Source organism: Symphalangus syndactylus, chromosome 5 (assembly GCF_028878055.3).
Source record: "Symphalangus syndactylus isolate Jambi chromosome 5, NHGRI_mSymSyn1-v2.1_pri, whole genome shotgun sequence".
NCBI lineage: Eukaryota > Metazoa > Chordata > Mammalia > Primates > Hylobatidae > Symphalangus > Symphalangus syndactylus.
In genome coordinates this window covers 154,138,734-154,152,459 of record NC_072427.2, presented here as the reverse complement: position 1 = coordinate 154,152,459, position 13,726 = coordinate 154,138,734, and the positions used below count along the sequence as shown (strand labels likewise).

The 13,726-nt window shown below is 37.5% G+C and overlaps 1 protein-coding gene and 1 non-coding gene across 40 annotated transcripts in view; both read left to right on the top strand.

Annotated features, from left to right (window-relative positions):
- WNK1 (WNK lysine deficient protein kinase 1) overlaps window positions 1-13,726 on the top strand; it is a 158,394-nt gene that overhangs the window by 19,486 nt on the left and 125,182 nt on the right. The window lies entirely within an intron of this gene.
- On the top strand, window positions 7,490-7,615 carry LOC129483784 (U4atac minor spliceosomal RNA). Its single transcript, XR_008658279.2, has one exon. It is a non-coding gene; the product is annotated as a U4atac minor spliceosomal RNA (small nuclear RNA).

The window sequence follows — 13,726 nt, the reverse complement described above, 5'->3', positions numbered from 1 at the left end:
GTTTTAGTGGGATCATAGATGTATGTTTGCAATTTTATATCTTGAAAATTTTATAATTCAGTGTAACATAAGAATTAGTGTAAATATTTTTAATAGCTGCTTGACAGTTCCTTATGTGCATATACCATAATTTCCTTCATTTTCCTGCAGTGTTAAGTATGTTATTTTTTCTGTTGTAAATATAGTGGGCGAGGGTCTTACTCCACAAGGTTGTAACCATGAAATAATATTTCTGTTTTATGAAAACTAAATTTAATCTGTGTTGTATCCTTACCTAATTGAGTTGGCCATTATTTCCCTGCACAAATCCCCTCCCTCTAATCCTTGGTGAGCTTCGTACATTCCAGAACTTTTATTAGGAAAGGGCTTTCCTCCAGTCTTTCACCTACACTGCTTGTCATTGACATGCCCATTTATGTAAGTCTGGAAGGTTTCTTTAAGGCCTTGTTACAGAGAATATTGGGTAATAGGATCTTTGCATAATTTTCCAAAGGAAAGTTTTTAGTGTTATTTTCTCTCCCTTCTCCCTGCAGCTCACAAGGAGGGTGAGTGTATTGATTTTGTCTGGATGAATCCTCTAATCCCTTTCCTCCAGCACGTACCTCTCCAACTCCATTCTCATCCCCTCCCTCTTGAGTATAATCCAACCAAACTCCTTCCTTTGGGCCTGGACTGTCTCAGACAGAAGCCAGCTGATCTTTCTCTGTCTTCTAATTGCTGGTTCTAAAATAACAGTCTTGAGGCTAGAGGCCCACAAGGGCTTGGAATAGGAGAAGGGAATTTACCTACTTAGCCTTGTGAACAAAAACACTGATCAATACCTCAGATTTCACTGTTTAGAACTATTTTCTTAGGATTAAATTTCAGAAATGGAATTACTGGTTCTAAGGGCATGAACATTTAAATACTTTCTATTCATTGTAAGATTGTTTTCCAGAAGAGTTATATAGATTTTCAGTGACCCAAGTGAGAGTTCTTATTTTACTAATGCCATTTATCAGTACTATTAAATATTTCATAAACTATAGTTTATGTCAGCAGAACTTTCCCCCATATGCTTTGATAATAATAACTAATTGTATTTCCTCTTTTGTCTTTTGTTATATTTTTGCCTTCAGGTGCTTTTCTCCCCTAACCAGTTTTCGTAAGTTCCTTATATCAGAATGAATCCTTTTATATTTTCTGCAAATATTTTTCAATGCCGAGAATTTAATGTCAATAGTATAGCATTGTTTATACCATCAAATTGGTTAGTCATCTTAATTGTTTTTCTTTTTTTCATTTAAGTATAGTGAATCTTTGAACTTGATAGGTGAATTTCTAATTTTTTATCTTCTTGATATTGGTGTTTAAAATAGATTTATCTTTATGGATATATTTATGTTATATAGTATTAAAATCTAAAATTGAACTTAGTATACAAAAAAGATTTTTAAAATGTTTATACTAGCTCCTTATCAATGTTTAAAATTTTACTTTTGCAGTTACAAAAATGGTTATTCCCTTATTTCTGTATTTACGAGTAGAGAGTAAATTAAGACATTACTGAATACAATGAGATAAATAGCTTATCAAGTAATAGTCTTTCTTGCAACAGAAATGAGTTCTTAGATCCGTTGTCTTTAAATTTGTCTTGTTATGGCAAGTTGTGTTTTCAGTGGCAGCTTTTTTTAGGGCCTAATGTAAAGTTTGATCAGAAGTTTGACGTGTAATCCCAGCACTTTGGGAGGCCAAGGCCAGAGGATCACTTAAGGCCAAGAATTTGAGACCAGCCTGAGCAACATAGCAAGACCTCATCATCTCTGCAAAAAAATTAACATATTAGCTGAGTGAGGTGGTACATGCCTGGAGTCCTAGCTATAGTTCAAGGCTGCAGTGAGCTATGGTCGTGCCACTCTACTCTAGCCTGGGCAATAATAGAGCAACACCTTGTCTCAAAAAAAAAGTTTGAACTGTGTATGTTTGAAGGACTTGTGTTCTCAAAATGATGAGAAAAGAGTGGCGATTTGATACTATTTATGAACCAGACATTGTGTTTTATATGTATTCTCATTTATTCTTGTGTCATATATTCTTATATCACCTGAATGAGGTATCAGTCCCATTTTACAGAGTGAAGACTGAAATGAAGTAATTTGCCAAGCTTGCGTTCAACATAGCAGTGGGAGTGGAGCCTAGATCATTCTTGTTTGTTTGTTTTTCATTTTTGTTTTAAAAGCCGAGCATGCTTCTCTTCAAACTTTATGATTACCCTGTAGTGCACGTTAAAACTAATAGCTCAGGTTATCTGTGACCCCAAAGACAATAAAGACAGGATCTCATTCTGTGGCCCAGACTGGAGTGAAGTGGCAGGATCATGGCTTACTGCAGCTTTGAACTCCTGGGCTCAAGCAGTCCTTCCCCTTTAGCCTCCCGAGTAGCTGGGACTACAGGCATGTACCACCATGCCTGGCTAATTTTTAAAATTTTTTGTAGAGATGGGGTCAAGCTATGTTGCTCAGGCTGGTCTCGAACTCTTGGCCACAAGTGATCCTTTGCCTCAGCCTCCCAACGTGCTGGGATTACAGATGTGAGACACTGTGGCCTTTTTCAGTTTTCAAGCTGCTGTTTGTTGTTACATTTTAAAAATGTGAAGTTAAAGTCAGATCTCAGTGTGTGTGTGTGTGTGTGTGTGTGTGTGTGTGTGTGTGTGTTTTTCTTGAGATAGAGTCTCGCTTTATCGCCAGGCTGGAGTGCAGTGGCGCGATCTTGGCTCACTGCGACCTCCACCTCCCGGGTTCAAGCGATTCTCCTGCCTCAGCCTCCCAAGTAGCTGGGACTACAGGCGCGTGCCGCCATGCCTGGCTAATTTTTTGTATTTTTAGGAGAGACGGGGTTTCACCATGTTGGCCAGGATGGTCTTGCTCTCTTGACCTTGTGATCTGCCCGCCTCGGCCTCCCAAAGTGCTGGGATTACAGGCGTGAGCCACCGCGCCTGGCCCAGATCTCAGTGTGTTCTTGCTCTATATGGTGTTTGTACCTGGGCTGGTGCTTTGGGAGAGAAGTTGCATTGTATGGTTGTCCAAGGACTTCCAAGAGACAGTAAAAGAAAATTAGGATTTATTATAAATTAGAATGTGAACTATAGAGAATTGACCCATAATGCTATGTTTGAGTCATAATAACCGACTAGTGTTTACAAAGACTTATTCACACAGAGTAGCTATTCGTTCAGAAGTGTTGAAGATAAAAAGACTGTACTAAATGACCTCTTGGTCCCTTTATTGTTACTATTCTGTGATTTATTGAGAATTATGTGTATATTTAAACTCATTCCTTGATGTGCAGTGTTAACTTTTTAGTTACTTTTCTTATTGGATAAAATTAGTCAGCATCTGTGCTTTTTTTCATTTGGAGGTTTTTCGTTGTTGTTTTTTGTTTTTTTTTTTGAGATGGAGTCTAGCACTGTCACCAGGCTGGAGTGCAGTGGTGTGATCTCAGCTCACTGCAACCTCCGCCTCCTGGGTTCAAGGAATTCTGCCTCAGCCTCCCCAGTAGCTGGGACTACAGGTGCGCACCACCACGCCCAGCTAATTTTTGTAATTTTAGTAGAGACAGGGTTTCACCTTGTTGGCCAGGATGGTCTCGTTCTCCTGAGGTCGTGATCTGCCTGCCTTGGCCTCCCAAAGTGCTGGGATTACAGGTGTGAGCCACCGCGCCCATCCTGGAGTTTTTAAGTCGCTAAAGAATTAGATTTGTTTTTATGTGAAAGATATGATTTTGTCATAGAGTTAGGCACTTGTGTTACTTTGGACCAAACGTAGTCTGCTAGAATGTTGAGATAGAGCTAGATGTGATCTACCATGGAACATAATTCAGCTATGTAATTTCTGAAGTATTAGTATATTATGAACTGGGAAGCATTTGAAGAGAAAGAGTGAAAGCAAAGCTCCTGGTATTTTTCATGAAATGACAAGTGGTAAATAGTATCTATTAAAGTTCACTGTAGTTGCTCAGTGAAACACATCAATAGCTACATGGTAGCTATTTAAGAAAAATAACTTACCACAGACTCAGGAAACTTTACAGTGTTTGACTTCCAACAATTTACAGTATTTATCATCTGTCTTTGTTTGCTGTTCAGTTATGGTAGATTTGTCATATTAAACACAAGCTTCATGTGGTAAATGTGATTCTAAAACACAATCCAAAACTTTGGCAATGGATGCCTTGTTACTTACTTTAGAAAGACTTTAAACCTCACTTTGTATTTAGTGCTCTAGCTATCAAATCTGTAAGTAGTAGCTGAGTCCTGGTTACTTAAATGATTTAAATGATGATATTCTCACCTAAAAGGACTCATTTACCAACCTAAAAGCAATCTCACCTCTTTGCTTATAATTAGGGTTAAATTTTGCTTGTACTGTTTACTTGACCTGTGGGAAACCAGAAAGCTACTCCCTTATACTACTGAATGTTTAGAATTTTAATACCTGTGATTGTGGTTTGATGTTTTAGTTTTAAAAGGCATTGAAAATCTTGAAATTTATGTAAAATTTTCTTTTTAATTTTTTTATTAATTTTTTTCGTCTTCTTTTTCTTTTTTTTTTTTCTGAGACGGAGTCTCGCCCTGTCACCCAGGCTAGAGTGCAGTGGCGCGATCTTGGCTCACTGCAACCTCCACCTCCCGGGTTCAAGCAGTTCCCCTGCCTCAGCCTCCTGAGTAGCTGGGATTACAGGCATGCCACCACGCTTGGCTTAATTTTTATATTTTCAATAGAGACAGGGTTTCACCATGTTGGCCAGGCTGGCCTCAAACTCCTGACCTCAATTGATCCACCTGCCTCAGCCTCCCAAAGTGCTGAGATTACAGGTGTGAGCCACCGTGCCTGGCCAATGGTCTTTTTTTTTTTTTTAAAAAAAAAAAAAAAGTAATTCGTAGAAATTGGAAGGAAATATCTATCATGCTAACACTCATTGTTATTAATTAGTTTAAGATTCTGAATGACTTATTAAAATATAAAATTATAAGGACAGTATGTGTAAACTCTAGAACACATTTTAAATTCTTACTAATACTGGTAATAGTTATTAATACAGGTATGACTTCTCTCTCATGCTCTTTCTGGTGAACACCACCACAGGGTCACAGTAAGGTTCTAAAAATATGAGTAAAAGCTGGTACTACCAGGAAATTCAAATTCCATACCTGGGAATCTCAGAACTCAGGGAGGAATAAACATTACAGGGGGAGCAAACAATAATGGGGAGTATTGTTTGGGAAATAAGAAATTAAGAATTTTACTGCTCTAAAATGTAAAAGTAAAACAGATGAAGTCTGGATTTTCTTTTGTTTTTACGAAGTTCAGTGGGAGAGCATTCTCTTCTGTTAAAATTGCCACTAATTATATGTTTTTTCTAAATCATATTGTCTACTTTTCTCCAAAAGAGTTGAATAATGTACTCATTTTTATAACATTTTAGAAAAATGAGTGAGTAAGTTTTTGGCAGTTATTTTATTTGACATGTGAGTGGTATTTGCTTTCAGATTTCGAATTCCCTGTTGGGATAGTAATTTAGGTTATGTTGCTGTGACTATAATATTAAAATGCACAGACACACTATAAATTCCCTTTCCCTTAATTTTCTTTGTCTTTCTTTTCTCTCTTTCTTCCTTTCCTTCCTTCCTTCCTTCCTTCCTTCCTTCCTTCCTTCCTTCCTTCCGTCTTTTCTTTTCTTTTCTTTTCTTTTCTTTTCTTTTCTTTTCTTTTCTTTTCTTTTCTTTTCTTTTCTTTTCTTTTCTTTTCTTTTCTTTTCTTTTCTTTTCTTTTGACATAGTTTCACTTTGTAGCCCGGGCTGGAGTGAAGTGGCACCATCTGGGCTCACTGCAACCTCCGCCTCCTGAGTTCAGGTGATTCTCCTGTCTCAGCCTCCTGAGTAGCTGGGATTACAAGTGCGCGCCACACCTGGCTAATCTTTGTATTTTTAGTAGACACGGGGTTTCGCCTTGTTGGCCAGGCTGGTCTCGAATTCTTGACCTCAAGTCTCCCAAAGTGCTGGGATTACAGGCATGAGCCACCGCGCCTGGCTCCTTTCCCTTAATTTTCTGAAAGAAAAATTCACATACAGCCACGTGAATTGACTGGACTGTGAAATTAAAATAGTGGATTTTTTTTTATCTTTATACTGCAAGTTTGAGAAATAAAGAATAAAGCATTTTCTCTGTAGATGCGAAGAACACTGAACTTGACTCAGCTTCCTTTTTCTCTTGCCTGCGTTTTTTGTGTACTTCACTGGCTTGATTAGTCATAATAAGGCTCAGTACCTCTGCCATTCCCAATGTTAAGCAATTTTTTAAAATTTGGAATTTTGTGGATAATCATTAACAGAGTTGCTTAATGGGTAATGTTGTTTTCTTTATGGAAATAATTTGAGGCATCTTTTCTGGAGTTCTTGGCAAGAAATATGAGTTTATTATAGATATTTAGGAAAGAGGATGTAGAAATAAACCTTTGCTTGTAGTATGAAGCTGTGATAATCTGCCCCATCTTTGTCTAATTCCGTTTTAACTTCTGTCCTTAACATGTTTCTCTTCTTAATCAGTTGTCAGTGAAGATTCGTTAGGAGATGGGAATGGAGTATTTTGGATATACTTCAAGTTTTGAATGATAACTGTTAAAATACATATAATGTTTTAATAGTGAGGTACACTAATCACAAAAATATGGTCTGATTTAACTTGATTTTGTGGTACTTTGCTTCTAAGTTTAGACAGACGATAGAAATTCACAAAAATTTCAGTCATAGTTATGGCCACAGTTAGGCATTCCCAAAGGAAGTGTGTTGCATTCCTAAGTGTAGTGTGTTGCATGCACTACTGAGCATAATGGGAAAAGAAAAGTGCTATAAAAACCTAAGTACCAAGTAACTAGCTAGAAAAAGCTTTTAATGGGAGAGCTGGCATGGTCATTAATCTGGTAGAATAGTATTTGAGGAAACAGTTCCATGTGTTAAGCTGCAGTTTCTTTTGGTTATTGAAAACCAAATAGGAAATTCTGAATTAATACTTACATGCTAAAGTGTCTTTGTGGAGCTTATTTTGAGCTTTAGAGTGGGAGACTTAGTTCTAATGCAAACTATAGAAGAATGACCTTGGGTGAGTTTGTTGTCTAATTAGTAAACTGAGTCGTAGAGTTGGATAATCCTGTCAGCTTTAGGCACATGCCTTAAATATGCTTCTTATCCTCTCACAGTCAAAAAGGATTTTTACCTTGGTACAGTCTGATTCCTTCAACATCTCTCCAGTTATTGAATGTATAGTAGTTTGCTATAGACAGACTACTTTGCAGTGGCTTTCAAACCTTTCTGAGACTCATTCTAAGAAATACATTTACATTGTGACTTAGTATATGCACACATAAAAAGAAGAAAGTTTCACAAAATAGTTTCCTTACTAGCAATGAGCTGTTTTTTGTTTTATTTCATTAGCAACAACAACAAAAACTGCTAACCATCTTTTTCTTGGGGTTGCACTACTGTCCAATGAGCACATAGTGAGGGCAGTACTGCTAACGCCTACATAACATGCCTGCATCATCTAGAGCTTTGCTTTACCTTGGTACAATTTTTGGAAGAATGAAAAACTGCTTTTCCACAGGAGGAAAAAACTGTTTACTGCCTACTCTTTGAAAAACATTTTACTTAGAGCATAAACTTGAAGCTAGATCATTTTAACCACTTAATTAAATCATACGGTAAGTTGTTGACAGCTATTTGCCACAAAATGAAAATATAGTGGCTATATGAATTTTAGCTCCTGTCATTGTTCATTAATCATAACATAAGCTCTGAACACAGTGTTCCTTCTTAGAAAGGTACAAATGATTATGATTTTCTATAACAACTGAAGTTAGGTGCGTGTGAAGTTTTATAATTTCTGGTCTTCATTAGATAAATTATAATTAAATGATCTGTTAATTAAATGATCTGTTTTATTTTTGCTTTTTATTTAGTCTCTTATTAATAGGCACAATACTGGCATTAGCTATAACACAAACCAATGGCACTAAAAATCTTCAGAACCTTTTTGGATTTGAGTTTTTGAAAGATATTTTGTGGAGACTACAGATTTAATTTTAAAGTATAAATGTGCTCTTATTTTAAACAAATGGGCTTTATACTTTGTGTTCTAATGATTGAGATAACTTTTTTTTTTTGAGAACTTAAATTAAAATTCCCAGTCTTCTCTAGTTCTGTCAGATTTCTTTGTTCCCCCTCCCAGTGGTTGAGTTCTTATGGGATTTGTGGCTTATTTTTAAAATCCAAAGATTAAAATGAAGTTTTCTAGCAATATTAATATTTGTGTGAATCTGGATATCCTCCTCACTTCTAAGCCTTTTTCTTCATCTGAAAATGACAATTTTGTATACTTGGCTGGATTATTTTAAGTAACAAATAACAAAAACTGTGGTAGACTAACATTTGAGTTTGAAGTTTCATATAATTTTAAGTCATTGTCATAGACTGACTTTGGAAAGTAACTTGTGAGATTTTTGGTCTGAAGCGACCCTGAAAGTTTATGACCTAATTATCATTTTATTAGGCCTGAATGTGAATGTTGCATTTTGAGAGAAAATAGTATAGAAGTATTTACATTGCTGGGTGACTGATCTAGCAAGTCCCTAACAGTGCCACTAAGCTGTCCTGTAGTACATCTTATTTAGTTCTCTCAATAACTACATAGTATGTTGTCATTCCTATTTTATAGATGAGAAAACCAAGGGAACTATTTGATAGAATAATGTTTCCAAAATCAGAGATCTAATCTTAGAAAGCTTAGTTGAATAACATTGGATATATTACTCTGCGGTTCCTAAGTCTATGAATTAATGGGAATTTTGAAATCTAATTGAAATCCAAGGAGAAAGTGATAGAAATAAAATTGTAGTGAGCGATGTCGGCTCACTGCAACCTCCACCTCCCAGGTTGAAGCTATTCTCCTGCCTTGGCCTTCCAAGCAGCTAGGATTACAGCATGCACCACCACGCCCGGCTAATTTTTGTATTTTTATAGAGACAGGGTTTTACCTTGTTGGCCAGGCTGATCTCGAACTCCTGACCTGAAGTGATCCACCTACCTCCGCCTCCCAAAGTGTTGGGATTACAGACATGAGCCACCGCGCCCAACCTAGTTTAAATTTTCTAGTAGCCACATTTAAAAAAAACAGGTGGAATTAATTTCATAATATGTTTCATATAACCCAGTATATCCAAACATTGTTTCTTTTTTTTTCTGAGACAGGGTCTTGCCCTGTCACCCAGGCTGGAGTGCAGTGAGTGGTACACGATCATGGCTCACTGCAGCTTCAAATTCCTGGGCTTAAGCGATCCTCCACCCTTAGCTTTCCAAGTAGCTGGGACTACAAGCACATGCCACTACACCCTGCTAATGTTTAAATTTTTTTTTAGAGATGGTGGGGGTGGGGTCTCACTATGTTACCCACACTGGTCTCGAACTCCTGGCCTCAAGTGATCCTCCCACCTCAGCCTCCCAAAGTGCTGGGATTATAAGCGTGAGCCACTGTCCTGGCCTAAACATCTTTCAGCATATAATCAGTATAAAAATTATAAAGATAGTGTATATTCTTTTCTATTACATCTTCAAAATCTGCTGTGTGTTTTACACTTAACATATCTCAGTTCACACCAGCAACATTTCAGTGAAGTACTCAATAACCATACTTGGGGCTAGGCGTGGTGACACATACATGCCTGAATCCCAGCACTTTGGGAGGCTGAGGTGGGAGGATTGCTTGAGCCAAGGAGTTTGAGACCACGGCGAGCCATGATCGTGCCCCTGTGCTCCAACCTGGGCATCAGAGCAAGACTCCCACCTCTAAAGAAATTGTATTTTATTTATTTTATTTTTACAGCCCAGATGTGTGAATCCTGAAGGAATTTTTTTTTAATTGGCTAATGGCTACTATTACTGGACAGCTCAATTTCTGAATGTCAAGTACCTCTTGTTAAACTGTTCAACAACCTTTCCCTACCATCTCAAGAAGTTGGTGATAAAAACTATCAATAATGAATTACAGTCTTTAAATTTTTGCCTTTGATGTGATTGTGTCTTATTTTATAATATGTTAGCATTTAATATGAATATTTTTGTTGACATTTATTTTTTATTTTTAAAAATAGCATTATTGAAGTATAGTTGACATAATAAAATGTACCTATTTAAAAGGTACAAATTTAATAAGTTGTCCACATCCATGAAACCATCACCACAGTTAAGATATTTATTACTATTTTCCTGAAGTCTTCCCTCCTAGTTGTGTAAATCTCTTGTCACTACATTAAAACTTTTAGATATTCTTCTTTTTTGGAGATAACCTCTCTTAAACTTCTAAACTTCACCATTTGTACTGGTTGCATTCTAGGTTGATGCTTAGGTTGGGGATCTTCATTCATTCTCATTTTGGAGATTCTTCTTATATCTAGCTGGTTTTTGATCCTGCTTCCAGAATCCCATTTCTTTACCTTTCTTGGTCTCCTCATTTGTGAAAGAATAACTTCATAACTGTCTGAGAAAGGTCATTTGGGAGATAACTGTATTTTTGAGAACTTACATGTCTGAAAATATTTTCCTTCATCTTCCTTTCCCTTTCCTCTTTAATAGGTAGTTTGGATAACAAATCCTAGATTGGAAATAATTTATTTCAGAATTTTAAAGACATTTATTCTATTTTCTTCTAGCTTCCGGTATTGCTGTTAAAGTCTGAGGCTAGTAGGATTCTCTGTTCCCTGTAACCTATTTTTTTTTCCTCTGGAAGTTTTCAGGTTTTTTGTCTTGTCCTCAGCGTTTTGAAATTTCAGCAATGTGCCTTGGTGTGGGTCTCTTTTTTCCATTGTGTCTTTTTGTCTGGAAACTCACTGGCCATCAGTTCTGAAAATTTACCTTCTACTCATTTCATTTCTTGCCCTCTGTTTTTTATGTTGCCCCTTCTAGAACCCCTGTTACATATATATTGGTTCTCCCAGACCAATGGTCTAATATCCATATCATTTTCTCCCCCCACACCCCCTGAAATGGAGTCTTGCTCTGTCACTCAGAGCTGGAGTGCAATGGTGTGGCTCACTGCAACCTCTGCCTCCCAGGTTCAAGCAGTTCTGCCTCAGCCTCCCGAGTAGCTGGGATTACAGGCGCCCACCACCACACCCAGCTAATTTTTGTATTTTTAGTAGAGATGGGGGTTTCACCATGTTGACCAGGCTGGTCTCGAACTCCTGACCTCGTGGTCCACCCACCTCGGCCTCCCAAAGTGCTGGGATTACAGGCGTGAGCCACCACGCCCAGCCTGTCCATATCTTTTTCTCACATTATTTTTTGGTTTTGTTTTCAGTGAGATTTCCTAATGGAAAATCATGGCTTGATCAACCTATTGAGTTTCATTTTTGCCATTATATATTTTTAACTTCCAAGAGATTTTTTTTCTATTTTATTTTATTTTATTTATTTATTTATGTTGAGACGGAGTCTCGCTCTGTCACCCAGGCTGGAGTGCAGTGGCCTGATCTCGGCTCACTGCAAGCTCCGCCTCCCGGGTTCACGCCGTTCTCCTGCCTCAGCCTCCCAAGTAGCTGGGACTACAGGCGCCCGCCACGCTGCCCCGCTAATTTTTTGTATTTTTAGTAGAGACGGGGTTTCACCATGTGCTCCAGGATGGTCTCGATCTCCTGACCTCGTGATCCACCCACCTCGGCCTCCCAAAGTGCTGGGATTACAGGTGTGAGCCACCGCTCCCGGCTTTTTAAAAATTTTTAATAGCTTCTTGTTAATGTATACAATATTTTCTCCTTTTAGAGGGTTTTCTCCCTTCTCGAAGTTTTCACTTCCTTTTGTATTTCCCTTTTTCTTTTCTTTTTTTCCTTTCTTTTTTTTTTTTTTTTTTTTTGAGATGGAGTCTCGCTCTGTCGCCCATGCTGGAGTGCAGTGGCGCGATCTCGGCTCACTGCAAGCTCCGCCTCCCGGGTTCACGCCATTCTCCTGCCTCAGCCTCCCGCGTAGGTGGGACTACAGGCGCCCGCCACCACGCCCGGCTAATTTTTTGTATTTTTAGTAGAGACTGGATTTCACAGTGTTCACCAGGATGGTCTCGATCTCCTGACCTCGTGATCTGCCCGCCTCAGCCTCCCAAAGTGCTGGGATTACAGGCGTGAGCAACCACATGACCCTGCCTTTTCCAGGTTCCTTTTTTTGGTTGTTGTTATTTGTTACTGATTTTAGTTGCTCTTTAATTTTATTTATTTTTTTGCTTCCCGTGTAGATTGGATGCTCTTTAAAGGCTTTATTCAAGTAATCCCATCAGCCTTGGTTGTCGCATTTGAGTTGGCCACTGAAAACTGATAAATACAGTGGATGGGGTTTGCTGATTGTGGGCCTCAGTGTAATCTGACTGTACTGTTCTGGCATCTTACGAAATGCAGATGTTGGGATCTTCAGAGCTGTTCATTTATGCTACTCAGATCCCTAGTTTTATATGCCAAAGTATAACTTATGCTTTATGTGATTTCTACTTTAGAGATTTTATTAAAACTTTTTATTTATAGTCTAATGTATGCTGTTTTAAAAATTAAAGTTCTATGTTTATTTGAAAACAGTATTTATTAAGGGAAAAAATTCTTTATTTGTTAATTGTATTGCTTAAATTTCATATATTTTTGTTTCCTTAGACTACTTGATTAGCTGATATTTGATAAATGTGCCAGCCCTACAAAATAGTTGTGGATTTGTCAATTTCTGTTTGTATTTCTAACAGTTTTTATGTTATATATTCATAGCTTTATATTTAGGCTGAGTTAAGCATGAATGTTATATACTTAAATAATTGTACTTTTTATCAATATAAAATATGCAGCATTTTCTCAAATGATTCTCTTTGCTTAACACGTTCCCTTTTTATATTGTCATTCTTTTTTCACCTTTGTTTTACTTGTTCCTATATCTTCCTTTTTTTTTTTTTTTTTTTTTGAGACAGAATTTCACTCTTGTTGCCCAGGCTGGAGTGCAATGGCACGATCTCGGCTCACTGCAACTTCTGCCTCCTGGGTTTAAGCGATTCTCCTGCCTCAGTCTCCTGAGTAGCTGAGATTATAGGCTTCCGCCACCAGGCCTGGCTAATTTTTGCATTTTAGTAGCGACGGGGTTTCATCATGTTGGTCAGGCTGGTGTCGAACTCCTTACCTCAGGTGATCCACCCACTTTGGCCTCCCAAAGTTCTGGGAATACCAGTGTGAGCCACTGTGCCCGGCCCTTTATCTTCTTTTTTATGTCATTTTAATTTTGATGTGTTTGTTATAAATAAACAATGTTTAGCTAGACTTTTTTTTTAAAGCCTGTTCCACAGGTTTTTTGTAATAAGAGAACTTTAACGTATTCACATTTATGGTAATAATTGGTATGTTTGGAGTTGGTCTTCCTGCCTTCTATGTGTTTTATTTCTGCCTTGCCTTTCTTAGATAGTTATTTTCTTTGCGTTTTACACCTAGTAGTCTTTTATGTAATTTTCATTATTTAAGTGAGTTAAATGAAATTAATTTTCATTGTTAGTTTTTAAAACACCTACATATTAGACTATAAATCTACTTTATAAAAATAAAATTATTTCTCTACTTTCATAGGTGGTATTGTTGAATGGCAAAGCACAGACTCTAGAACAAGGCAGCTTGTGTTTACACCTTGGCT